Source organism: Nicotiana tomentosiformis, chromosome 9 (assembly GCF_000390325.3).
Source record: "Nicotiana tomentosiformis chromosome 9, ASM39032v3, whole genome shotgun sequence".
Lineage (NCBI taxonomy): Eukaryota > Viridiplantae > Streptophyta > Magnoliopsida > Solanales > Solanaceae > Nicotiana > Nicotiana tomentosiformis.
In genome coordinates this window covers 70,301,474-70,327,979 of record NC_090820.1, presented here as the reverse complement: position 1 = coordinate 70,327,979, position 26,506 = coordinate 70,301,474, and the positions used below count along the sequence as shown (strand labels likewise).

Sequence of the window (26,506 nt, the reverse complement as noted above, 5' to 3'; positions counted from 1 at the left end):
CTCTGTTGAGTCCTTAATACCTTCCAAGCAATTCTTCAAACAACTCAACTCAATCTACCATAGCATAAGGAGATTCAATTCTGCCACACGTTTCGCCGATCGACGACCGCAAATTAGTTCTACAGTCAAGAGTATCTCTTGGGAAGGCTCATTTGCTTCTCTGCTTTATCTTGAATATTTTGACATTTTATTTATACACCTTACATGCATTTTTACTTTCATATTCAACTACTCCCATCATGTGGAGATTTTACATTCAAAGTCAACTACTCCCATCGCGCGGAGATACTCCCATCGTGCAGAGATTTTAAATTTAAAGTTACCTACTCCCATCGCGCGAAGATACTACAATTACATGGAGATTAAAATGCTCTGACAGCTACGGAATGGTACACAGCCCGGCTAACTATCAAGTTAGATTCAAAGGCACATCCCTAACATCCCAAATAATGCTCCAGATCTCGAATTTTCAGATTCAAACATCCCATCGCCACAAGATCCCAAATAACGGCTAGCCGGAAGCCAAACATCATCATCCCTACATATTTACATCATATCTTAACGTATTTGCATTATGATATATGGGTATGTGTCTATCTTCTTTTTTGCAGGATCAAATACTACAACGTGGAACTTCTTCTAAGCAGCAAACCATGTTACAATGCTATGAGGGACATCAAACTTATAAGCGAGCCAAGGATTCAAACTCCAACTCAATCCGATCAGTAGAACTTTAAAATTGTCGTCTTTTAAGTCTCCTAGTCAAGCTACAGTCTGTGAAGTCATTCGGGTTCCAAAATCCTTCCGTCCTGCGGTATCTTCATAACACGATACTGGGGCAATTCCTGCAAGTGCCACCCTCTCCAAATCATCATTTCAGAACTACATGAGTCATGATCCTCGTTAAGCCCGAGGTATGTAGGCGATTCAAAGCCAGAATTTGGTCCCTAATCTCACAACTCATGATCTTTCCCAATCCCATGTACTATCTCTGCAATTACATGCCTAGAGTCGGGACAAAACTGGTCTTTAAGGTAATTTCTTTGCCCGAAAACACTTTCATCGTCTCTGGTCAAAGAGGGGCAGTTGTTGACGACCAATATTGAATCTCTTTTAAAATTAAATTAGTTATGCTTATTAGTTAGCAATAAATGTGGTACAATATTTCTAATAATTAATACCTATTGTTTCAAAATACAATAGGGAAATAATAATTAATATTGTTGAATTAATAGCAATTTGATATCAAAATTTATAAATTGTATTACTCTTATTATTTTGAAATATTAAAATAAATTTTATATCTTAATAATAACTTTTACAATTAATTTAATAAATCAGTCCTTAATCTATAGTTAAATTATCTTGATTACTTTAATTAGCTAAAATTAGTTTCATAATTTAATAAATAAAGTATCATAGCAATAACTAATTAGTTAGAGTAATTTATAATATATCTGATGTTTAAATTTTATTGTATTTTTATTAGAATTAATTAAGAATAATTAAGTTGATTTTAAAAGAGGTCAAAAGCTCAAAAGGCTACAATTTTAATTTATCAATTAAACTCAAAGTGGCCAGGTTTTATATTCCATTTCAACTATTCTTAACCCCAATACACAAGCACAAACACCCTAACCCGGTCCAGACCCACTCTTCCTACTCCATGTTGGCAATCCATGCCACTTCCTCTGAACCAATGGCATCATGCCACGTCTCCCATCTTCCATGAATAGAAAACAAACACAACACATCTGGACCACTAATTCAAATCATCAACGGTCCACATTAGTCCCCAATTTTCCTTTATTTTTTAAAATCCTTTGCCAGACCCCATTTCAGCCTTTGTGTAACAAAGATCCAACGAGCCCCGTTTTTTCTAATAATTTATTTTTATCAATTTTCATTCTCTAAAAGTTCAGAGCCGTTGATCTCAGATCCAACGGCTCAGATTCAGTCTTTCATTTTTAATCCTTAGAGTTTCATTCTCTAAAAGTTCAGAGCCGTTGATCTCAGATCCAACGGTTCAGATTCAGTCTTTCATTTTTAATCCTTAGAGACCCCTAAACCCTACTCATTCACAACCTAAACGGCCGCCCTTCTTTCCCAATTCCCTCTCCTTTCTCTCATCCCATCTGACCCCCAATCACAAACCTTGCACAAATTTGTGCAAGGTCACGGATTCAAACCTCAAATCACCCAATTTGTCACTATAATCCGTGAATCCAGCCAGTATACTTCTATTTTCATCACTAAAATTCAAAAGCCTCAATTAAACTCTAGACCTAAATCATGCTACTGAGAATCATTTGTTCTCCCTTCGTTCTTTCAAATCCAAGGCATGCATGGCTATTGTCACTGATTCCATCATCATTATTCGTGTCCATAGGTCAAACATAGTAACCTTTGGATATTGGGGCTTTGTCTGATAGGTCTTCGTATTCAACGGTCATCTCCTCGTGCCCAGGTAAATCTGTGTTGCTTTTTTCTGCTATGTTCTTCACAGATTTCACCTTTATTGTTATCATCATTCAACTGTCGTCACTCTCCACTACCCATTTGAATCAATCGGAACCCTAAGTATCTTGAGTGCCACTATAAAAGGGGCATTCTATTTTCACACCTACCACGCATCAAATACTATCCGAAACATAAAAGAAAAAAATGAGTTAAAATTTAAGGTTTTCTCCCTAAGTGCTCTCCAATTTTTGTTTTTTCTTTCTCTTCTCCGGTTTGAGTCAACTGCTATATTGATCTTGAGTTTGGATATCTGAAACGGATGTTGAACACGTCCTTACTTGGTTTTCTGCCCTATAGAAGGTCAGTACCTACTGACCCTCTCCTTACTTTGAATTCATTTGATAATTATGTCTTCTTGATGATTACTTAATAAATTCTTTGTTGTTCATGTTAGATGTTAGTAGTGTAAGGTCGTATTTGTTATACCCTTCTTTAATATGCTATTTTACTGTTAAATTATGAGTGTTTTTATTAAGTTATGTTGTATTAAAACCTGTCATTAAATATGTGCTATTGACTTCTATCCTTCATGATTCAATAAGTAAAATAACCCTAGACTAAGTGATATTCTTGTGATTAACTTTGCTATGCATATATGATAAAGCTAAGTTAAGCTTTATGTTGATTTTGTGCACAATCTACCTCTGTTAGTTGAACAATAAAACTAGGACAGCTAAGCTAACTTAAATCATGCTCTTAAACTTCTCTTTGTGTTTCTTTACCTCTAGATGATTTGACCCGCCTACTTGTGACATAATGTTGGTCTTATAAGTGGATTCCCTATATTTCATGTCTTGTATTCAACTTATCTACTCTAACAATCTTAGTTGGTAAATGTGATAACCTGCTTGTTTTGCATATCTAGTAATCTATATATTGTTGTTACTCTTAGACTCTATTGAAGCTTCATGATTAATTAAATCTTATATCAACAATATTGTATGTAATATGTCAGTCAAGTAACTATTTCTGTGTGAAATCAGATGCTTAAGCTCCTCTTGAGTACACTGTTAACTTGTTAACACCAAGCCATCTTGATGTTTGAGATGTTGTGTTATTTTTTCCTTAGTTCTAGGAACATGATTGCATCATTGATGATTTTTGTCTGGACTCTAGCCAGTGCCATGTTCATACTATTTTAACAGAATAATTTTTGTGTGCTTTTTATGATAGTTGGAAACAAAAGAGATCATACAATGAACTCTATTAGTATGTTAGAAGGCATGTTCTCATATCTGAATGTGATTAACCTCTGGAATGAATGCCATTTACTAATTGTTTGAGCCTTGCTGCATGAAACTCTTTGTTGTCATGACTCTTCTTAGTTTCTGCACCTGAGTTCACACCTGTTGTATTAGTATTGTTATGCCCATAGAGCATTTTATGACAGTAGCTTGAAGAGGTTTATCCTTGCATCTATGTGTTCACCTATAGTAGTCCTAATCTTTTTGTGGTAATGAAATAATTTGAGTTTAGTGACTGATCCTATTAAGAAACTGACCCTAATTATCTGTTCTTGTTTAAATAATTTTAACTGTTAAACTAATCCATGATGTTGTAATAACCTATACACACACAGACTCATGTACAAAATGTTGTTAGTGAACCTGTTTGCATATCAAAGTGTTAGTATATTGTGACTTTATAGCCTAACTGTTAAGGTGATGAGGTCTTAGTGAGATGTATACCTGCCCTTAGCTATGCTGAAGCCTTAGAAGTATTTGTGACTTGTTCTTATAATCTTGAATCTGCCTAGGAGAATTCTGGAACATTCAACCTACAATCAAGACAGTAAAATATACACTTCTGTTCACCTCTATGTAATACTTGGCTGATAACACTTCTGATCAAGAATCTATAAGCAATGAAATGTGTCTATGGCATGTACTTTGTTTTCTTGTTTAACTAAGTATCCACAGTGATCCCATGCATGCCTGTATATCTTATACTCTAATATAAATCCTCTTAAGCCAATAATATGCCCTTGACTTCTTCTGTGCTTTGATAATGAATTACAGTATCCTATTTGTTCACAGTTGTGGAGTCTTTGTGTGCTTGAATCCTTAGAGGGTTTATCACGACTCTTACACCTACTGTTGATGTCTTGGCCATATGAAATTACTGTGTTGATCCTTTATTTGTGTTTAAACTTTTGAGGAAGATTAATAGTGGGTGGTTAAGGGTATTTGGATGTGAAAACTTATTGTGTTTATGATCTCTCTCCTTGACACAAGCACTGCTCGGGGTCTGTAATACCCTCGTGAACTCTGAAGTGTCAAGGGCTCACAAAGGGGATCATATCCATAAATGAGGATTCATACCAAGCCTTTAGTCACCGTCTTTCATTAGTCTCCTTAGGGTTAACATAAATAAAAGTTGTCTCACCATATTCTTTAGTTCTTCATTATTATTTTTCTTAATCTTTATTTTAATTAGTTTTATGATTGATATACACTAATTATTTTTTTAAATTTTTTTGTGTGCATGTTTTGAATTGGACCTCCTAAGTTCCGTTGGGAACTCGGGCACAATTTCAAATCCAGCCTGCTCCTTGTGCGCATGATGGAGTCTGCCGGATTATGCTGGGTCTGGTTAGGCTCACCAGCCCAACAGTCAAGAGTCCAGTTTTTTTCTTTCCTTTACCTTGGACAATATTCACTGATGTTTGTTATTTTACATGTATATATATCTGAATAACTAACTTATTTATTGGATGATTTTTGATATTTTGATTATCTAGGAACATAGGCAAACCATAACTAGTATGTAAAAGCTAAGTAAGAATACTGCTCGCCTTAGTTTAATTTTTATCGCTAATTTCAAGTTTAATCTTTTCAGCAAAACAAAAGAGTTGTATCTTGTTATTACTAATGATTTTCAATAAGTTTTGGACTTCGACAGATTCAAAAGCGAAAGACTCTTTGGGAAATCAAATTCCAAAAATTATTGCAAAGCTATTTTCAAGAAGTAAAACCAAACATATTCAATATTTATAAACTGGGACTTCAACAAATTTCAAACATATAAACTTCTTGCTGAAATTGGTTTACAAATAAGGGACACTCATTTCAACTTGAGGTATACTTTCAAAATGATTTATTATTCTACTAAGTCATAAATAGGTAACACTCTCTTTAAAGCCTATACTCAAGCAAAAAATGTTGGTCTTTTCTCGAAAACGAAAGTATATCTAGTTTTTTAACTAAATAAGAATACATATATTTGAAAGATGATTTCCTACGTATAGATAACTTCTTTTCAAAGTATACATAACCTTCTTAAAGTAGTAATTTTCAGACAAAACATAGAGTACTTTTTAGACTTTGAACACTAGTTAAGCAGAATATTGACATCTCTTTCCTCGAACCTAGCCTAAGCCTAAGGAGCTACCTTAGATAGATTTTGAGGGGTGCCTAACACCTTCCCTTTAGAATAACTAGTACCCTTATTCAAATTTCATCTGTTAGCAGACCATTTAGATAATAATCTTAAAACCCATAAGTACCTTAATATACCTTAAAATATTAGGTGACAATTCTCTTTTATCAACTTCAGATGAATCATCAGTTGTATTTTATTTTGACTAGTGCAAAATAGGGTGCAACAACTATTGTGGTCAGAAGTTATTGCCATGAGTACATGAGCTATGTGGTACATTGTGGTTATATATTGGGATTATATTTATGTTTGATACAACTTTTCGGGATTGATACATGTATGTATACGAGAATCAGATCTAAGAGGGAGTTTCAAATGATGAAATTTGGTTCTTAGGATCGTAATCTAAGGTTGAAGGAAGAATCTCCAGTCGAATTGTGTTAATGGACATATATAGATTGAGGTGGCATGGGATCCCACATGGGTGTTTATATGATGAGCTTATGCAATTATTTTATGGCTTTGAAACGACTCTTGGCACGTTCGAGGACAAACAAATATTTAAGTGGGGAGAATATAACGACCCGACCGGTTGAGCTTTAGCATTTCGATCGGCGGTTTAAAACTTTGAGTATCTTCTTATGATTTTTATGACTTGTGTGCATGGTTGGTTTCGATGTTCTAAAGATTTAGGTTTGATTTGGAAAGGTGAATCTTAATTTAAAAGCTTAAAGTAAGAAGAGTTGACCAAGGTTTGACTTTTGGGTAAACGATATAGGAATCAGGATTTGATGGTTTCAGTAGGATCGTATGGTGATTTTGGACTTGGGCGTATATTCAGATTTGAATTTGGATGTTCCTAGAAGGTTTTGCCTCTATTTATCGAAAGTTGGAAATTTGAAGAATTGGAGAGTTTATAAGTTTGAGCAAAAGTTTACTTTAGTGTTATCGGATTCTTATTGTGGTTTTGAGACCTTTTATAGGTTCATTTAGTTAATTGAAACTTGTGTGCAAGGTTTGGTTATGATCCGGAATGTCTAAGTGTGATTCGGCAGAGTTCGGTGAAGATGAAATGTTTGAAAGTTAAGAGAATGAATTTGATCTTCGATTCGTAGTTTTGATGTTATTTGTGGTGTTTTGAGAATTTGTATATGTTTGTATATTATATTTGGACTTGTTAGTATTATTGGACGGGGTTACGAGGGTCTAGGGTGTATTTCGGGATGGTTTCAAACCATTTCTATGTGTTTTGGAGCAGATGAGTTGCTGGTGTTTTGCAGTGCTTCACGATCGCAGAGCTAGGCTCGCGATCACGGAGAAGGATTTGGCAAGATGGGGCTGTTTTCTTTATTTTCGCATGGGTTTATTAGCGTCCGCATACTGTTAGCATAATGGTCTACGTGTTTGCGTGTCTTTGGTCACGTCCGCGTAGAGGGAGAGCGTTACTCGTGTTTGGTCATCGCGTTTGCGGCTGGTCAGATGTGTTCACAATTTTGTGGGAGTAGCTGACCTTTGCGGTCGCATGGGATCTTTCATGATCGCATAGTGTATTTCTTGGGTAGCAGCATTTTGTGCTTTGCGAATGTGAGGCTTGTGCCGCGTTCGTGAAGGGTACTTCTGGGCAAATTATTTAAGATGTTATTTTTGGACTTTCAGTGCAAAAAGCTGTCACATTCAGTGCAAAAAAATGCAACCAAAGGCTTGTGCTTAAAGATCTTTATGTATCCCTAACAAAAGAAACTGTGCATTGTCACGGTCAGACATTTTCTATTTGAATTCTCACTGAGATAAGAAAGTATTGTATCTAAAGAAAATGAAGTAAAAATATGCTTATTCAACAAGTAACCCATGGATTTGGTTATTTTGTATTTTCTTTGATCAATCATGATAAAATGGGAGCAGTTGGCAATGAATGACACGGGACTTGACTAAAACACAAGGGTAGTGTTGTACCTTAATTTTTATTTAGTGATCCAATGAATATGAATTAGTTTTGTTAAACATGTGATAGCAGCATATTGAAAGTACAAAAGGGGGTGAATTATCGATTTTTTTTTGTATCCTAAATAGTTGACTAGTTTCCTAATTAGTCGACTGAAGGTAAGAACAAAATATAAATAAAGCAGAAATAAAATGCAGGAATTAAAGACACCAGGATTTTTATACTGGTTCGGATTCAATGTGAATCCTACGTCCAGTCTCGTTGGGTTGCAAGGGTATTCTCTTTCAGTATTTGAAGTTTCTCGATACAAGAGAGTTGGTATAGCTTTACATCAACAACTTAGTCACTATGTTACTTCTCGCTTCTTGATACAATGTCTCACCAGTGTTTTTCTCTGTTTCTTCTCTCACTAGTTACACAGTTATCTAGAGTGAAATACAATGCTTGTTTAGTGGTTCGTTCAAAGTATGTCTGTTCCAAGCTATTGCAGTGGGTATTTATACTTCGTGAAGCCTTCATGACTTGTGAATCTTGAGAGATTACAAACCCAAGGGAGTTGATTTTAGAAAGGAATCGTAGATTGATTCTTTCCAAGAATAGAATATTTCTTCTGTTGGTTTGCCTTGACTTGTGGTCTTGATTTGACTCTTCCTTTGTTGAGTGGATATTCCCATTATTTGAAATATCAAATCAAATCCTTTGATTTCAGCTTCGATTGACTTCCTTACATGGAGGAATCTTCGGTGCATAATTTTGTGCCCTTGATTTCCTTTTATTGAGGTCCTTCCTATAATATCCTCCTTGATCTCATGTCAAATCCTTAATTGATTTTGCCTTTGATTTTCCGCTACTCCTTCCTTTTTCGTCTTGATTCTTTTATGCCCTTTTTCCATTGCTTAAGGAATTCCTCTGCACATAAAGAATAATTCGTTATTTTGCATCATTAAAATCAACTTAGATCTAAAAAAATTACACTGTAATAGCATCAGTTTACATCCATGTTTATCAGTCGACTTAGAGTTTGTTGTAGTCGACTCCCCCTCAGCTGGATATTCTATTGTGCAGTGGTTTCAATCGACTCTCCCTCAATTTTGTACTGAATGATATACCTGCAAGTTTCTTAGAGACACAGAACATCTGCAAGAAAATTATCAAAACACAGAATAACCACCAATAACAGGGAATACAGGCCCTTAAAACTGTTTACTTTTCTCCCCCTTTGGCATCAATAAAAACTTATAACCTACTTTAGCATGCAAAAACAAGAAGTAATTTTCCTAATAGTACAACACATGACTGAACCATCAGTCTCAAAAAAAGCAAAAAAAATTATTTTAAACAACCATACATCAACGGCGCAAAAAGTAGGTAAGGGTATTGCAAACAGCCTACTTGAGGTGATCAAAACTGGCATTCACTGTGATAGAGATCCCATAAATTCTGCCGTGCACCTCTTTAAAAGCCTTTACTGCCTTTTTTGCAGTCTTGAGAATTTGCACTCGGATCTTGGACATGTCAGAGCCTGTCTCCTTTGCCACTCCATGGACATCTTCAATTGTGCTTTGCATAGAAGTTAGAGAGTCCTTGATGACAGTCAATTTGTTGTTAATGGAGGATAGCTTTTCTAAGAGATCAGAATCACCTGCACTGGGAAGAGACATAGTGATTTTTGCTTTTGAGTCAGAGGGGATATTCTTGGCTTCACCTTTCTGCTTCTTTACCCAAGTTCCCTTTACAGCAATATATCGCATGCTAGAAAATCCCCTGGAGTTGTAAGAATTGGTGACGGTGATATAGGGATAGCCGACAAGAGATATGTTGTTGGATTCTAGCAGATGGGTGATGACAAAAACATAGGGAAGACTTGTGGGATCATCGACATTCTCTATCATAAAATTGATGACCTAGAAAGACAACTCGACCTTGTGTTTAGTCAGAAGATAGTAGACTAGGAAGGTATCATGTTGGGAGAAGGTAAAGAAGGATCATGTTCTTGGAAGAAGAGTGGTTGCCACAATATGTGCTAAGACACGAGTTTCAAAACAAACATCACTAGTCCTAGTTGACTGGGAAGGAAATTAGAAGGTGACTCAGCTATACACATTTATGCTTGATCAAAAGAGATTTCCAAATCCTCAAATGGTTTGAGGTAAAATGATGGTAACTCTATTATTAGAGGTGACTTTTAAAATATTCGAGGACGAATGTTCTTAAGTGGGGGAGAATGTAACACCCCAAAATATTTCGAAGTACTTAAGCGCTATTAAGAAAGTTGATGTGCAGTTAATTATATTATTTTATGTATAAACAAGGACTATTATATGAATTATATCAATTTATTATGATAATATATTCATGATGTGCATTAAGAATGGTTTATGGTCTAAGAAGAGCCCCAAGGCTAAGTCAAGTTGAAAATTTTATGATGGGATAAAGTTTCAAGTGAGTTCGCGCAAGTCCCTACTTCAAACGCATGCTGCTACCACACTGTAACTAACTAGGAGATAATCTACCTATATAATTAAAGCCCTTTGAGTCTAGTTTCCAAATCTTCAAACCGTTCGTCATTTGGACACTCCTACAAGAAGTTATGACCACATTACCAAAGGCTGAAAAAATGCGATTTTGCGACCAATTCTGCGATTGCAAAATAATTATGCGATCGTGAAAGTGCTTCTGCGACCGCAAACTGGTCGCAGAATGGACCAGTACAACCCAATTTTTGGCACCGAATATGCGGTGCATTTTTGCGACCTGCATAGCCATTCTACTGTCCATTATGCGACCACAGACCTTCTTTCGGAGGGTTAATTTTTCTATTTTTATAGCGCGACCCCATTTTGATAAAAAGGCTTTGGGGTTTATTTTGGGGAAATTATCTGAGGTTTTTTAGAGAGAAGTGAGAGTGTTCTAGAAAGAGGAAGTAGATGAAGTATTTTGTTCATCAATATCTTGTCCAAGCTTTGAAATCCAATAAGGAAATCTCACAAGTTCTTCATCTATGAGGTAAGGTTCCATACCCTAGTTGTCAATTTCGGATTTAGGTAGAAGAGGGTTGATTAGGAGTATGATTCTTGGGTGTGAGAGTATTATTTATATATGTATGTACCAATAAGCTTTGTGGGAAGATTGTTGAGCTCAAATAAGTAAAGATTGGATTGTAGAATGAAGAAAATCTTGTTGAAGAACCTTGTAGCAAAATTTGCACACCTAGTGTTTGATAAAATGCTCAAATGAGCTGAAACCATGAATACCTTCCTAATTTGTGTTCAATTCTGTTATGTCTCAAAATAGATTGGAATTGCTAGAATTTTCGGAATGTTGTAGTAATTTAAGGAGAGCTCAAAGCAAGGTATGTTGGCTAAACTACTTATCTTAGAATTGAATTCAATGATGTTCTCATAAGTTTCAAGTATGGTTGTCTGAAGTTCCTTATTCTATGTTCCGAATTGTTTCCAATAAATTTGAATGTCCCGAATAAGCAAAGTGTCGAGAATTATGTATTCAAAACGTGTTCTGAATGCTCCTATCACATTATGTTAACTTTTGGGAATGTGTTCAAGAATGATATGTGTATTAAAATGCTATGTCTTTGAGTTGTGTTTCAAATAAAGGTTATGATGCCAAATTGTGTGAGAAAACTCAATATGCTTGTCATGACCCAAACTGATGGGTCACGACGGGCACCCGGCACCTTACTAAATTGAGTACCAATGTAACGTATATTTTGTATGACGACCCAACATGATATAGAAATTTATGCATGTGACATACGAGCCTATAAGGCCGATATGATCATTTGTACACTCAAAACATAGGCCGACAAGGCCATACAATCTTTCATATACATGACATATGTCTACAAGCTTCTAAGAGTACAAAAATGTCATAAGGCCGGGACAGGGCCCTGACATACCAATCAATACGTGTCCAATGTATACTGACCAAATAGGCAACTTCGGAGCAAATGGAGCACACCAACATCTTCCACTGAGCTGATAGCCTACTTGGAGGACTCTCGACCTATCTATCGGGACCTACGGGCATGAAATGCAGCGTCCCCAGGCAAAAAAAACGTCAGTACAAATAATGTACCGAGTATGTAAGGAATGAAAATCAGTAAATAATAAACATGAGAAATATGGAGTAAAAGACTCAACATGTAAGTCTGAATAACTCTGTGAATCAATAATATTTACAATGCCATGCATATGTGTATAATTGTCATACCATGCATAGGTATATGCGTACATAACATCATTAAGCCTTTGAGGGCATCCCATCATATCATCTCGGCCACTGTGGGTAAATCATCAACGTATACCAGCTGATCAGGTGATGTTGCGTATATAACGACGTAACCTTTTTCCTTATCCCATATACATATAATATACATATATACGCGTATATAACGCCATCTGGTTATGGGGCAATGTAAATGAATGCAATGCATGAGAAGTACATCAATAAAATCTTTCGGAATGTCATAAGACCATTATGCCTTTGATTAATATCAAGAAGTAAACTTTATCAACTTACATATTTTCTAAGACCCATGAACAGATGATAGAATAATTAGACACATGGGGAATCAAGAATATAGACACCCCTAGTATTTTTATGAATAGAGTCATTTATGAAAGTTGCGTATTTTGCTAGCTTCATTTGTATTATTTGGATCATGCCAAAATGAAAGAAGGGATAGCCTTAACATACCTGAGCCAATTCTCTTGACAATCTCTCTAATATACATCAATTGTGACATCACGTAATGGCGGATCGAAGTAGGGGAAAATTCGTATGATATTTTTGAGAAAGATTGCACTGCACTCCCTTAGAATCGCAAAATCCCATTGCCATAACATTACGTAGTCTCGTATGGTTTTTGTAGCAAAATTCACATTGCTAACATTTTTGAATGAGTTTCTATAGTATTAAATGATCTTCGTATGGAATGTTTGGAGCAGCTACGTTGCTATTGCAAACCATTAGCTTTGTTGAAGCTTTCCTTCTTCATTTAGTAGATAAGAGCAAATGATTTTATGAATTTGAAGGGTTACCTTCAACCCTTTAGCTGTGGGCCCCACTAGGATGACTAATGTCACATAATGTACTCAATTATGCCATCTTTCACTTATAATATAAGAGTCATAATGTTGGATTGGTGGGCTGCCACGCTAAGGTTAAGGGCTTATCCAAAAGATTTATCCACCAATTCCTTAATTAACTCGTTAATCTCCCATTAACTAATAATACCTAATTATTCACATAATTAAGAATTATCTCAAATTACTTAAAATATTTCTCATTTTTAGCACACCTTATGCACCTCACTATCATGGTCATGTGGTACCTTGTATGGCACTAGTCCATAATTTTCGGGTATTATAGCTTAGACCGTATTTTGTCCCAAAATGTCAAATTTTGACGAAATTTATTTTTTTCGATTTGCTTACCCTCTCACCTTCAATAATTTACTCATCACTTGTTTGAAATAGCTTAATGCTTATAATTTCTAGATAATATCATTCCCGAGCTTACGTCGATTAGCTTACGATGAAACTTTAACGTACGAAAATACGGGATGTAACATCTCATTTTCGAGCTTATATCAATTTACTTATGGCGTACTTCCACATACGAAAACATGGGGTGTAACAGTAATATCATCGTAATATAATACTGCGGAGCATAACATCATCGTAATGTAGTACTGCGGAGCATAACATCGATGTAATACTGTGAGGCGTAACATCATTCCCCCCTTTGGAATATTCGTCCTTGAATGTTGACTGATGCACTTATCATTTTCATAACCTCTGTCTTCCGAATACTTTAGTATTCTCTCCTTGCCATCTAGGCAACTGTTCTGTGAATGAATCCAAAGGCCAAGGCATTTCCCCCTCTAGGCCTTTTTCTCATACCACGACTTGTGGTCAGAATCCTTCCAATCTCATAACTATTGCTACCTTCTATCATATAGCTTGTATGACTCTGACTTTGTATGTGCGCCTATGTGATTCTTCTCTCCTTTTGCCTCCAGCTTTTAGCCAATATCTAGGCCTTACTTTGTGAACATAGACTGAATTATGACAAGTTGTCCCTCTGGGCATCATTAGCTTTACTACATCTAAGTAGGCCATACTATACCATAACTCTTACTTCGATTTATCGTTACTGAAGTCTACTACCAAACTCCAGGATACTCACGTTGCTTATCCTATATGCATAAAGCTAACTCTTTTAATGCTTCCTTATTACCATTCATCCTAAGAATAACGGCCTAATCTCATCTCATACTTTATGACTTTTGTCCATCCATTGTTGATTCACCCCAATATTGATCTACAATCTACCACTGATAACTTGAAACGTCTTACGTAATCACTAGGGCTCACGTTGCATCGAGGAACATTTGAAATGATTAGACTGATCCACTTGGGGGCGATACCATGTTTCTATAACCGTATTTCATAGCATCCCAACATGATTCATCCTATGGGGGCTATTCTAATCCCGTACAACTCATGAAATCCCCCACTCCCTTTTTTTAAATCATAACTCAATCGAAGGCCCAAACGTCATCATTTATCTATCACAATTATACCCTCATTCTACTACCAGGGAAGCATTCCATCTCTTCTAAATGCTATTAGTCTTAGACTCATTTGAGTTCATTCAGGCTATACTGAGCTTTCTATAACTTAGAGAAACTATCAGCTCTCTTATTTTCATGAGCTTAATCCTGAGGATTTATCTATTGTGGTCACCTTCTCACTCGCCTCTTTTTATCTTTACTCTTGTCTTCCTAAAACCTTGTCGCTCTACCATACTTTAGCTTGCGGCCTACACATATCTATTAATACTACTCGTAACCTTCCTTCAACTTGCTTGCACCATAGATTTCTTTATGTTATTCTGAAACATCAAGAGAGACATCACATCGTCTTAGACTCTTCTTTACTCTCTTAACTAGGCCTCTCGGTACCTAGAAACCATAGGCTGGAAGATATGCCACTAACGATGCCGCTATCATTCCTGGATACTGAATCCCCGCGTTTCTAGCTTTTTATCCGAAGTATGGACTATTCATAACCTTTTACATTCAAGTATCTCGTATGTTGTTCACATTTACCTTACTTACCTTGATTTCGCATCACATCTTTTATCTCCTTCATGACCTCCGTTCCACACAGGTATAATTCACATCCACAACTTGAATCTATATTATAATACTTGCACTTCTGGTGCATGCAAAATCCGGTGGGAGCTTCATACTAACTTCTTATGAGGCAGATACTCTTCTAACTGGCTTTATCGTAGAGCCGTCATAGAATATGGTTGTTGTACTATCTCTCTTGTACCTCTGATATTAAGAGTGATTCTGCAATGTTCTCAATCACGATTTCTATAATTTTCTGGTCGTCCTGCCACTTGTCGCATGAATACTTGATTATCTTAGTGATCACACATATTGGAATATCATACAACCCATATGATCTTGAATATCACCTTTTGATTTTTTTCTTCTTCCCGTTCATTAGCCACGATAAGTGCCACTTTCTTATGGAGTGCATGCAATGTTGTTGTGAGACTGTTTTTACATGACCATTTCTTCTTCGAGTTACTATGCTTAGGTTGAAACCTTCTTCCTTATTTCCTCAGCTAGTCTTTCACTGAAGTACTTAGGGAGAAACCTTTGACTCTTGTAAAGCTGCGAGCTTATCACATTGTATACTTGACGGAATTTTTGATGTCCTTCCTCACCTATAATTATCTGTAGTTACTTACCTCCACACTCATGTTCTCGTATGGTTGCTTCTGAACTGAAGTTTTTACTGTCTTCCCGGTGGCATTCTCTTTTATTATATTTAACTACCCCAACTCCTATCTAAATATATCTCAAGGATAATGATGTCATATCTGCGAGACTGAATTCCCCATGTTGGGGTTCACTATGTTCATCTTGCACAATCTGTTAATTTTTCTGTGTCCTCTTATTTAGCCATAATTAGGCTCTTCCTGGATCAACTACTAACTACTCGTTGGCCCATTCTCATATCAATATTGCGTGTAATCTTTCTTGGGTTATCTCCTTTGTCTTAACTTACGTCTCGCACATGCTCCTTCTCTATTAATAACATCTCGGGTAGGAACCCTTACTTTCACTCCTTGATGTCGTGTTTGCATAATATTCTAGAATCATAGAGTATCTGTAGGATTTGGATAAGTGCAATCTCATTCCTTTCTCATTTGTATCGCATTCTTCCTTTACTATTCCATAGTTACTAGAACCACTTAATTATGACTTAATGACAATTCACTCCATATTCCCCTCTTTAGGGGAGTATTAAGATTTAGCGCTACGACGATCTACCTATAAATGTTTTACCTCTTCATCTTTGGCGTCCTTTCACATCATCAATGACCCTTACTTGCCTTGTGGTAATCCTTCCGTACCAAGGATAACAAAACTCCTTACTCGCGAGGGTGACACTTAGTGTAACTGGCACACACAGTCCCTTAAGCTTAACTTTGCTCACATTGCTTGCTTTAGGGAAGCATTTTCCTGAATGACCATTCTCTGAATTTCTCATGAATCTTCTTTTGTTGTCCATTCTATTATCGCTGGAATGAAATCTGAAATTTTCATGATCCCGACTATTATCAAGTCACTCAGTCCCTAATTCATGTTTAGTTTACCTTGTTCACCAGCCCATACTAATTTGTATTACTTTGGGGTCTAACTTTTCCTTCGGGTAATCATGCTAGAGTCACGAACTTATTTTTCGAAATGAGGATATGACTTTATAGCCTATACTCTTTTGTTGTCTCAAGGCCTGTCACCTCTCGTCTTTTCCTTCCCTTGACTATAGACTCTGTAATACTGTCATTTGTTTTTGATCTACCGTTGTCATCCATGTATCACATCTTACTCACAATGCTTGATTAACTCTCTTCTTATTTCCCTACTAACCTTTCTCTCTATCACTTTATTCTGAAAACTTCAACAAGACATTCTTTTGCTTTTAGCCCCCTTTCTCCATCCATTGGCTCTTCGGGTTGCCTAACATTCTCTCTCTACTAGGTACGGGAGCCATACTAAGGTAATATTTATCCCTTCTAGGATTCCAGTGCCTATCTTTGTAGTACTCATATCTAGATGTAATATTTTAGAGTGCACCATCTGTGTCTCACAAGGAGATCTATTAGCACGTTTGCAATATATCCTTCGGAAAAGTCAACTAACGCAAACAATCCATTCACTACTTTGGGTCACTCTAACCCCAGCCGGATCCTGATATCCCCTCCTTCTTATTAAACTACGCATGTTAGCCCTTATAGGGTAAACTAAAATGGGTGTGACCAATTGTACATACCTCTGTTATCGTTGAAGGTAACTCAAAATGCTTATATCTCTCTTCCGGAATTGTAGATAATGATCATCTTCACTAACTAGGCACCTCGTACCGGTCTTCGTCTTGCTTCTTTTATTTGTTGAATCTTGTACTTTGTGATTCGCTCGTTGCTTTTTACCATACGGGTGGATAGATATTCTTGCCTTAAGTCTCCTTATCAAGAAGCTTACACGTCATAAGCATGATGCAAAATCGAGTTCCTCTAACCCAACTCTTCCACGGCCACAGTCAATATTTTACTAGCTGTCTTTTGGATGTAGGTATCGTCTTATTACGAATAAAATAGAATTTAGGAGTCTGAATTCTTACAAGCGAGCTCTACCACACGATCTAGAGTAAGAATAAAGAGTGACAGTCCTAAATGCCCAGTAGCCTCCTACTTATAAGTGTGGTGCACAACACATCCATAAACAAGACTCTACTAGACATGGCTTGTAGACTCCCTAGGACAGAACTGCTCTGATACCACTTTTGTCACGACCCAAACCGATGGGCCACGACGGGCACCCGGCACCTTACTCAATCGAGTACCAACATAACGTATATTTTGTATGACGACCCAACATGATATAGAAATTTATGCACATAACATACGGGCCTATAAGGCCGACATGATCATTTGTACACTCAAAACATAGGCCGACAAGGCCATACAATTTTCATATACATGACATATGTCTACAAGCCTTTAAAAGTACATAAACGTCACAAAGTCGGGACAGGGCCCCGACATACCAATCAAAATGTGTCCAATGTATATTGACCAAATAGGCAACTCCGGAGCAAATGGAGCGCACCAACATCTTCCGCTGAGCTGATAGCCTACTTGGAGGACTCTCGACCTGTCTATCGGGACCTGTGGGCATGAAATGCAGCGTCCCTAGGCAAATGGGATGTTAGTACAAATAATGTACTGAGTATGTAAGGAATGAAAATCAGTAAATAATAGACATGAGAAACATGGAGTAAAAAACTCAACATGTAAAGTCTGAATAACTCTGTGAATCAATAATATTTACAATGCCATGCATATGTGTATAATTGTCATACCATGCATAGGTATATGCGTACATAACATCATTAAGCCTCTGAGGGCATCCCATCATATCATCTCGGCCACTGCGGGCAAATCATCAACGTATACCAACTGATCAGGTGGTGTTGCATATATAACGTCGTAATCTTTTCCCATATCCCATATATATATATATATATATATATATATATATATATACACGTATATAACGCCATCTGGTCATGGGTTAACATAAATTAATGCAATGCATGAGAAGTACATCAATAAAATCTTTCTGAATATCATAAGACCATTATGCCTTTGTGTTACAACCCAAATTCGTATACCATAGATCACGCCGTAAGTTAGTCGACGTAAATCCAAGAAGATATTATCTTTGAGATGATAAGAAGTTAATCCTTTTGGTCTTAAACGATACAAGGGTGTATAAGAGTGGTTAACAAGTATTTGAAGTTAAACGAATCAAGGATGTTGTAACCCGTATTTTTGGGTAACACTAGAGGTGATTAATTGTCCCAAGAGGTAATGTTTTAATTTATTTGAATCATATAATATCCGCATCATAAGTCTTGAAGTCAAGCGAGTTATGAAACAAAACTCGATAAAAGTTGTCGCAACTTAGGTTTATAATTTTACTTAAACATTAGGTCAAATGTTACTGCATTTTTCTCCCAATGTGCTTGGAATTATGGGGTGATCTACCTATCAAATTGAAGATCTATGAGTCTAGTTTCCAACTCATTAAACCGTTTGTCGATACGATCTCGAAATAGAGAGATATTCGCATTTTCGCGAGAGTGCGCCAAGCTGCTATGTATGGGGCCCACAAAGGCGGTTTAAGACATTTGGACATATATAAGATAACTCAACCCCGTTTTAAATCATTATTTTTAATATATTCAGACCTTAGAACCCTAAAAACATTCTCTCAAGGTTCTCTCATGATCCAAGACCCAAACAAAGGGCAAACAACACAAATCAAATGTCGGGAATCCCGTGGTGCTAGTAAGTTTCTTGTTCTTCTTGTTGTTGCTGATTTTTGTGTTGTTCCAGCTCGTGTGGGAGGTTGTTTTAAGTGCTTTATGTTCTGTAAATACACCTTCAAGTTTTTAATATCAACCCTAGGTGATTTCAAGTCTTCTAAAGTAATTCTAGTGCCGAAAAACCCGAATTAATTGCTAGTTTCGCTTCCTTGTTCTTGTGGCAGAATTGAAGGGATATTTCGTGGAAAATTAAGGTCAAATTGGAGTTGTTCTTTCTGTTTAAAGGTAAGTAACCTCTTACTCTATATATATTTAAGATTATCCAAGTTGCAGCTAAGTCGTTGAAGCTAGAACTTGTGAAATATATATCGAAAGGCTTGGTAGTAAAGTTGTTGGTTGGTGGACTGTTTTGGAGGCTCAATATGATTATTAATGATGTTTTTTGGGCTGTTTGGTGATTGTATTGACTTGTGTGAAGTCATATAAATAGGGGAGGTGCTGTCCGTTTCATCGTAAAATAGGTTGTGGTTGATACATAATAGTTACGACGCTTAAACGATAATGATAGTGTCATTTATCTTATTGTAGACTAAGGAGTCGTGACATTTGCATAGCTTGAGGTTGGGCAGTATATACAAGGTATGTGAGGCTATCCCCTTCATTCTTTTGCACGACTCCGATTGTACATAATGTAATGAACGAGCTCCCAAAGATACTCTACTCTTAGAAGCTAGCAGTACTTACATTGCTGCCCTTCTTATGAAACAATTGATATTGATGTTACTTCTATTATTCTTATATTATCAATGTTGTTGGTAGTTCCTTATTCTTATAAGATTCTTGATGAAGAGTTAATCCTAATAACATTTACGAAGGATACCGACCTTACGTCACTCCGAAAGGTTCAAAATGTGATTCCAATGAGTCCAGCATGCATCATATATATGTATCTATTTTACTCTACCGAGCCGCGCTATAGTCGGCCGGGTATGGCACCTATTGTGCAACCACTGATCAGTTGGGTTTTACCGAGCTCCACGTGGCCGGGTACGATTCTACCGAGCCCTATGATGGCCGGGTACGTTTTACCGAGCCTATTATGGCCGGGTACGATATGATGATGATGATGCCCACAAAGGCATATGTTTTAAACGTTTATGTATATATATATGTATGTATCATGTATTTCATGTCAGTAGCCCTCAGAGGTACCCAGATGTCACAGGTTGTATATTCCCTATCACTGTTTACATTATTGTTCTTACTTATGCTATTCTGCCTTACATACTCAGTACTTTATTCGTACTGACGTCCTTTTTATTTGTGGACGCTGCATGTCGTGCTGCAGGTCCTGATAGACGGGTAGACGCAGCTCCCCCATCACAGTAGGCTATCCGGTTCAGCGTTATTGGCAAGATCCTTTCTCCGGACTTGCCGTGGTCTTGGTATGCATTTTTGTTATAGACATTATGGGTATGTCGGGGCCCTGTTCCGGCAATGTTGTAGCACTTATGTTCTTTTAGAGGCTCATAGACAGGTGTCGACTCATGTATGGTTTGGAATGCCTTGTCGGCTGATTTTTGTTGTATAGTCTTTCATGGCACCATGGTAGCTCGTACCTTATATATAGTTTCTTGACAGTCTTGTCGTCCCATGTTACGTATGTTCATGACATTATCTTTCATTGTTGGATGTTCATGATCCATGTCTACCATTTATATTGGTCTTGTCGGCCCTTAAAGATAATAAGGAAGGTTAGATAAAATGTACGTTGGTGCTCGGCAAGTATGGCCCGAGTGCTAGTCATGACCCTCCAGTTGGGTCGTGACACTTTGATTAATATCATGAAGTAAACTTTATCAACTTACGTATTTTCTGAGACCCATGAACAGATGATAGATTAATAAGACACATGGAAGATCAAGAATATATACAACCCTAGTATTTCTATGAATAGAGTCATTTATGAAAGTTGCGTATTTTGCTCGTTTCATTTGTATCATTTGGATCATGCAAAAAGGAAAGAAGGGATAGCCTTAACATACCTGAGTCGATTCTCTGGACAATCCCTCTAACATACATCAATTGCGACATCACGTAACGACGAATCGAAGTAGGGGAAACTCCATGTGATATTCTTGAGAAAGATTGCACCGCACTCCCTTAGAATCGCAAAATCCCGTTGCCATAACATTACGTAGTCTCGTATGATTTTTGTAGCAAAATTCACGTTGCTAACATTTTTGAATGAGTTTCTATAGTATTAAATGATCTTCGTATGGAATGTTTGGAGCAACTACCTTGCTATTGCAAACCATTAGCTTTGCTGAAGCTTTCCTTCTTCATTTAGTAGATGAAAGCAAATGATTTTGTGAATTTAAAGGTTACCTTTAACCCTTTAGGTGTGGGCCCCACTAGGATGACTAATGTCACATAATGTACTCAATTATGCCACCTTTCACTTATAATATAAGAGTCATAATGTTGGATTGGTGAGCTGTCACGCTAAGGTTAAGGGCTTATCCAAAAGATTTATCCACCAATTCCTTAATTAACTCGTTAATCTCCCATTAACCAATAGTATTCAATTATTTACATAATTAAGAATTATCTCAAATTACTTAAAATATTACTCATTTTTAGCACACTTTATACACCTCACTATCATGGTCATGTGGTACCTTGTATGGCATTAATCCATAATTTTTGGGTATTATAGCTTAGACCGTATTTTGTCCCAAAATGTTAAATTTTGACAAAATTCATTTTCTTCAATTTGCTTACCCTATTACCTTCATAAATTTACTCATCACTTGTTTGAAATAGCATAATTCTTATAATTTCAAGATAATCTCATTCCCGAGCTTACGTCGATTAGCTTACGACGAAAGTTTAATGTATGAAAATGTGGGATGTAACATCTCATTTCCGAGATTATATTAATTTACTTATGGCATACTTCCACGTACGAAAATATGGGGTGTAACAGTAACATCGTCTTAATATAATACTGCGGAGCTTAACATCATCGTAATATAATATTGCGGAGCGTAACATCGACGTAATACTGCGGGGCGTAACAACATTCCCCCCTTTGGAACATTCGTCCTCGAATATTGACTGATGCACTTATCATTTTCATAACCTATGTCTTCCGAATACTTTAGTATTCTCTCCTTGCCATCTAGGCAACTGTTCTATGAATGAATCCCAAGGCCAAGGCATTTCCCCCTCTAGATCTCTTTCTCATACCATGACTTATGGTCGGAATCCTTCAAATCTCGTAACTGTTGCTACCTTCTATCATGTAGTTAGTATGACTCTGACTTTTTATGTGCGCCTATGCGATTCTTCTCTCCTCTTGCCTCCAGCTTTTAGCTAATCTCTAGGCCTTACTTTGTAAACATATACAGAATTATGACAAGTTGTCCCTCTGGGCGTCATTAGTTGTACTACATCTAAGTAGGCCATACTATACCGTAACTCTTACCTCGATTTATCGTTATTTGAGGTCTGCTCCAAACTCCAGGATACTCTCGTTGCTTATCCTATATGCATAAAGCTAAGTCTTTTAATGCTTCCTCATTACCGTTCATCTTAAGATGGTGGGAGGCCTATTAGTTGAGCAGGCCAGCCGACGCTGCACCACTTACGTGGCATGAGTTCTCAGTTCTCTTCTTAGAGAAATTTGTTCCATAGACCCACAGGGAGGAGTTGCGCAGGGAGTTTGAGCAGCTACGCCAAGAGGGAATGTCCGTGACCCAGTATGAGATGAGATTTTCAGAGTTGGCCAGTCATACTATCTGGTTGGTTCCCACAAAGAGGGAGAGGATTAGAAGATTCATTGATGGCCTCAACTATGGACTGCGCTTCGTCATGACTCGAGAGATTGCCTCAGGTGCTAGGTTCGACGAGGTGGTTGATATTGCTAGGCGTCTAGAGTAAGTTCGTATTCACGAGTGTGAGGAGAGAGAGTCCAAGAGTCCTCGTGGTTCAGGTGGTTTCTACAGTGTTTCTTCCGAAGGACAGTCTCACCACAGCAGGGGTCATCCTTATAGGCCCGCACAAATGGCTCATCCGTTTCATCATGGTGCATCATCTAGCCATGGTTCATACAGTGCTCGTCTGTGTCAGTCATCTCTCAGTTCCCTCCCAACTGAGAGTTCATCTCGTGATTCATTAGCTTAGGGTTCATATGTGTCAGGCCCTTCTAGTAGTTATTCTGGTTCTCGGGGTCCGATTCACTACCTGCTGCCATTTTTGGAGCGGGGTTTCTTTGAGTGTGGATAGTTGGTCATGTGAAGAGGCATTGTCCCTATTTTTTGGGAGGTCCAGTTCAGCAGAGGGTCCAAGCTACGACTTCTGCACCAGTTACTTCACTACCCGCTCAGGCAGCTAGAGGTCATCCTAAGGGGAGGCCGATCAGGTGATGGTTAGGCTCGATGCTATGCTTTCCCTGACAGGCTAGAGGCCGTTGCTTCAGATGCAATGATCACAGGTATTGTCTCAGTATGCCATAGGGATGCTTCCATATTATTTGACCCTTGTTCCACTTATTCATATGTATCATCATATTTTTTTCGTTATTTGGATATGCTCCATGAGTCCTTAGTTTCGCATGTTCATGTATCTATGCCGGTGTGCAATTCTATTATCGTGGACCATGTGTATAGGTCGTGTGTGGTGACCATTAGGGGATTGAAGACGAAATTTGATCTCTTATTGCTTATTATGGTTGAGTTTGACGTGATTCTGGGCACGGATTGGTTGTCCCCATGTCATGTTATTCTATATTATCACACTAAGACCGTGATGTTGGCAATGCTAGGGTTACCTAGGATCGAGTGGAGAGGTTCTCCGGACTATGTTCCCAGTAGGGTGATTTCATATCTGAAGGCCCAACGGATTGTTGGGAAGGGTTGTTTGTCATATTTTGCTTTTGTGAGGGATGTTGGTGCTGATACACCTACCATTGATTCTGTTCCGGTAGTGTGGGACTTTCTGGATGTATTTCCTGCAGACCTACCAGGCGTATGGCACCAACAGAGTTGAAGGGATTGAAAGAGCAACTTCAGGAGCTTCTTGATAAGGGGTTTATTAGGCCCAGTGTGTCGACTTGTGGTGCACCAGTTCTGATTGTGAAGAAGAATGATGGTACTATACATATGTGCATTTACTATAGACAGTTGAACAAAGTTACAATTAAGAACAAGTATCATTTGCTGCGTATTGATGGCTTATTTGACCAGCTTCATGGAGCTAGAGTGTTCTCTAAGGTTTGAGGTCTGGGTAACACCATGTGAAGATTCGGGACTCTGATATTCTGAAGACGGCATTCAGGACCCGCTATGGTCACTATGAGTTCCTTGTGATGTCTTTTGGGCTGACCAATGCCCCAGCAGCATTCATGCATCTTATGAATAGTGTGTCCATACCATATCTTGATTCGTTTGTCATAGTATTTATTGATGATATTCTGATGTACTCACGTCGCCAGGAGGAGCATGCACAACATCTGAGGATTGTACTACAAACTTTGAGGGAGGAGAAGCTTTATGCTAAGTTCTCCAAGTGTGAGTTTTGGCTCAGTTTGGTGGTGTTCTTGGGGCACGTGGTGTCCAGTGAGGGGATCAAGGTGGATCCGAAGAAGATTGTGGCGGTTCAAAGTTGGCCCAGACCGTCTTCTGCTACTGAGATTTAGAGTTTTCTTGGCTTGGCTGGATATTATTGTCGCTTCGTGGAGGGTTTCTCTTCCATTGCAGCGCCTTTGACTAGGTTGACCCTGAAGGGTGCCCCATTCGGGTGGTCTGATGAGTGTGAGGAGAGCTTTCATAACTCCAGTTATAGTTTTACCTTTAGCATCAGGTTCTTATACAGTGTATTGTGATGCTTCTCGGATTGGTATTGGGTGTGTCCTGATGCAGGAGGGTAGAGTGATTTCTTATGCTATACGCCAATTGAATCCTCATGAGAAGAACTACCTTGTTCATGATTTAGAGTTGGCAGCCATTGTTCATGCATTGAAGATTTGGAGGCATTATCTCTATAGTGTGTCTTGTGAGGTATTTATAGATCATCGGAGTCTCCAGTACATGTTCATGCAAAAGGATCTAAATTTGAGTCAGCAGAGATGGTTGGAGTTGTTAAAAGACTATGATATTAAAATTTTGTATCATCCCGGGAAGGCCAATGTAGTGGCCGATGCCTTAAGTAAAAAGGCGGTGAGCATGGGTAGCCTTGCATATATTCCTATTGGTGAGAGTTCGCTTGTACCAGATGTTTAGGCCTTGGCCAATCAGTTCGTGAGGTTAGATATTTCGGAACCTTGTCATGTTCTAGCTTGTGTGGTTTCTCGGTCTTCTTTAAATGATCGCATCAGAGAGCGTCATTATGACGACCCCCACTATTTTGTCCTTAAGGACATAATTTAGATCGGTGATGCCAAGGAGGTTTCTATTGGAGATGATGGGGTGTTGTGGATGCACAGTTAGATTTGTATGCCCAATGTAGATGGGTTACGTGAGTTGATTCTTGAGATGGCCCACTGTTTGCCGTATTCCATTCATCTGGGTGCCGCAAAGATGTATCAGGACTTAAGGAAGCACTATTGGTGGAGGATAATGAAGAAAGATATAGTGGGGGTTTGTAGCTCAGTGCTTGAATTGTCAGCAGGTGAAGTACGAGCATTAGAGGCCGGGGGATTTGCTTCAGAGGCTTGAGATTCCTGAGTGGAAATGGGAGTGTATCACCATGGACTTCGTAGTTGGGCTCCAACGGACTTTGAAGAAATTTGATGCTATTTGGGTGATTGTGGACCCTTTGACTAAGTCCGCGCAATTCATTCCAGTTGGGACTACCTATTCTTCGAAGCGGTTGGCCGAGATCTATACTGTGATATTGTTCGCTTTCACGGTGTGTCAGTGTTCATTATTTCAGATCGGGGCATGCAGTTCGCATTGCAGTTTTGAAGAGCAGTGCAGCGAGAGTTAGGCACACGGGTTGAGTTGAGTACATCATTCCACCCTCAGACGAACGAACAATCCGAGTGCACCATTCAGATATTAGAGGATATGCTACGCATTTATGTCATGGATTTCGTTGATTCTTGGGATCAGTTTCTACCACTTGCACAGTTTGCCTACAACAATAACTACCCATTGAGTATTCAGATGGCTCTGAATAAGGCCTTGTATGGGAGGCAGTGTCGGTCTCCGGTTGGTTGGTTTGA

The 26,506-nt window shown here is 37.9% G+C and overlaps 1 long non-coding RNA gene across 1 annotated transcript; it reads left to right on the top strand.

The window, feature by feature from the left end:
* The first annotated feature begins 2,048 nt into the window (after window positions 1–2,048).
* On the top strand, window positions 2,049–5,246 carry LOC104107973 (uncharacterized). The gene is made up of 2 exons (XR_004509982.2): window positions 2,049–2,820; window positions 5,029–5,246. It is a non-coding gene; the product is annotated as an uncharacterized lncRNA (long non-coding RNA).
* The last annotated feature ends 21,260 nt before the right edge of the window (window positions 5,247–26,506 follow it).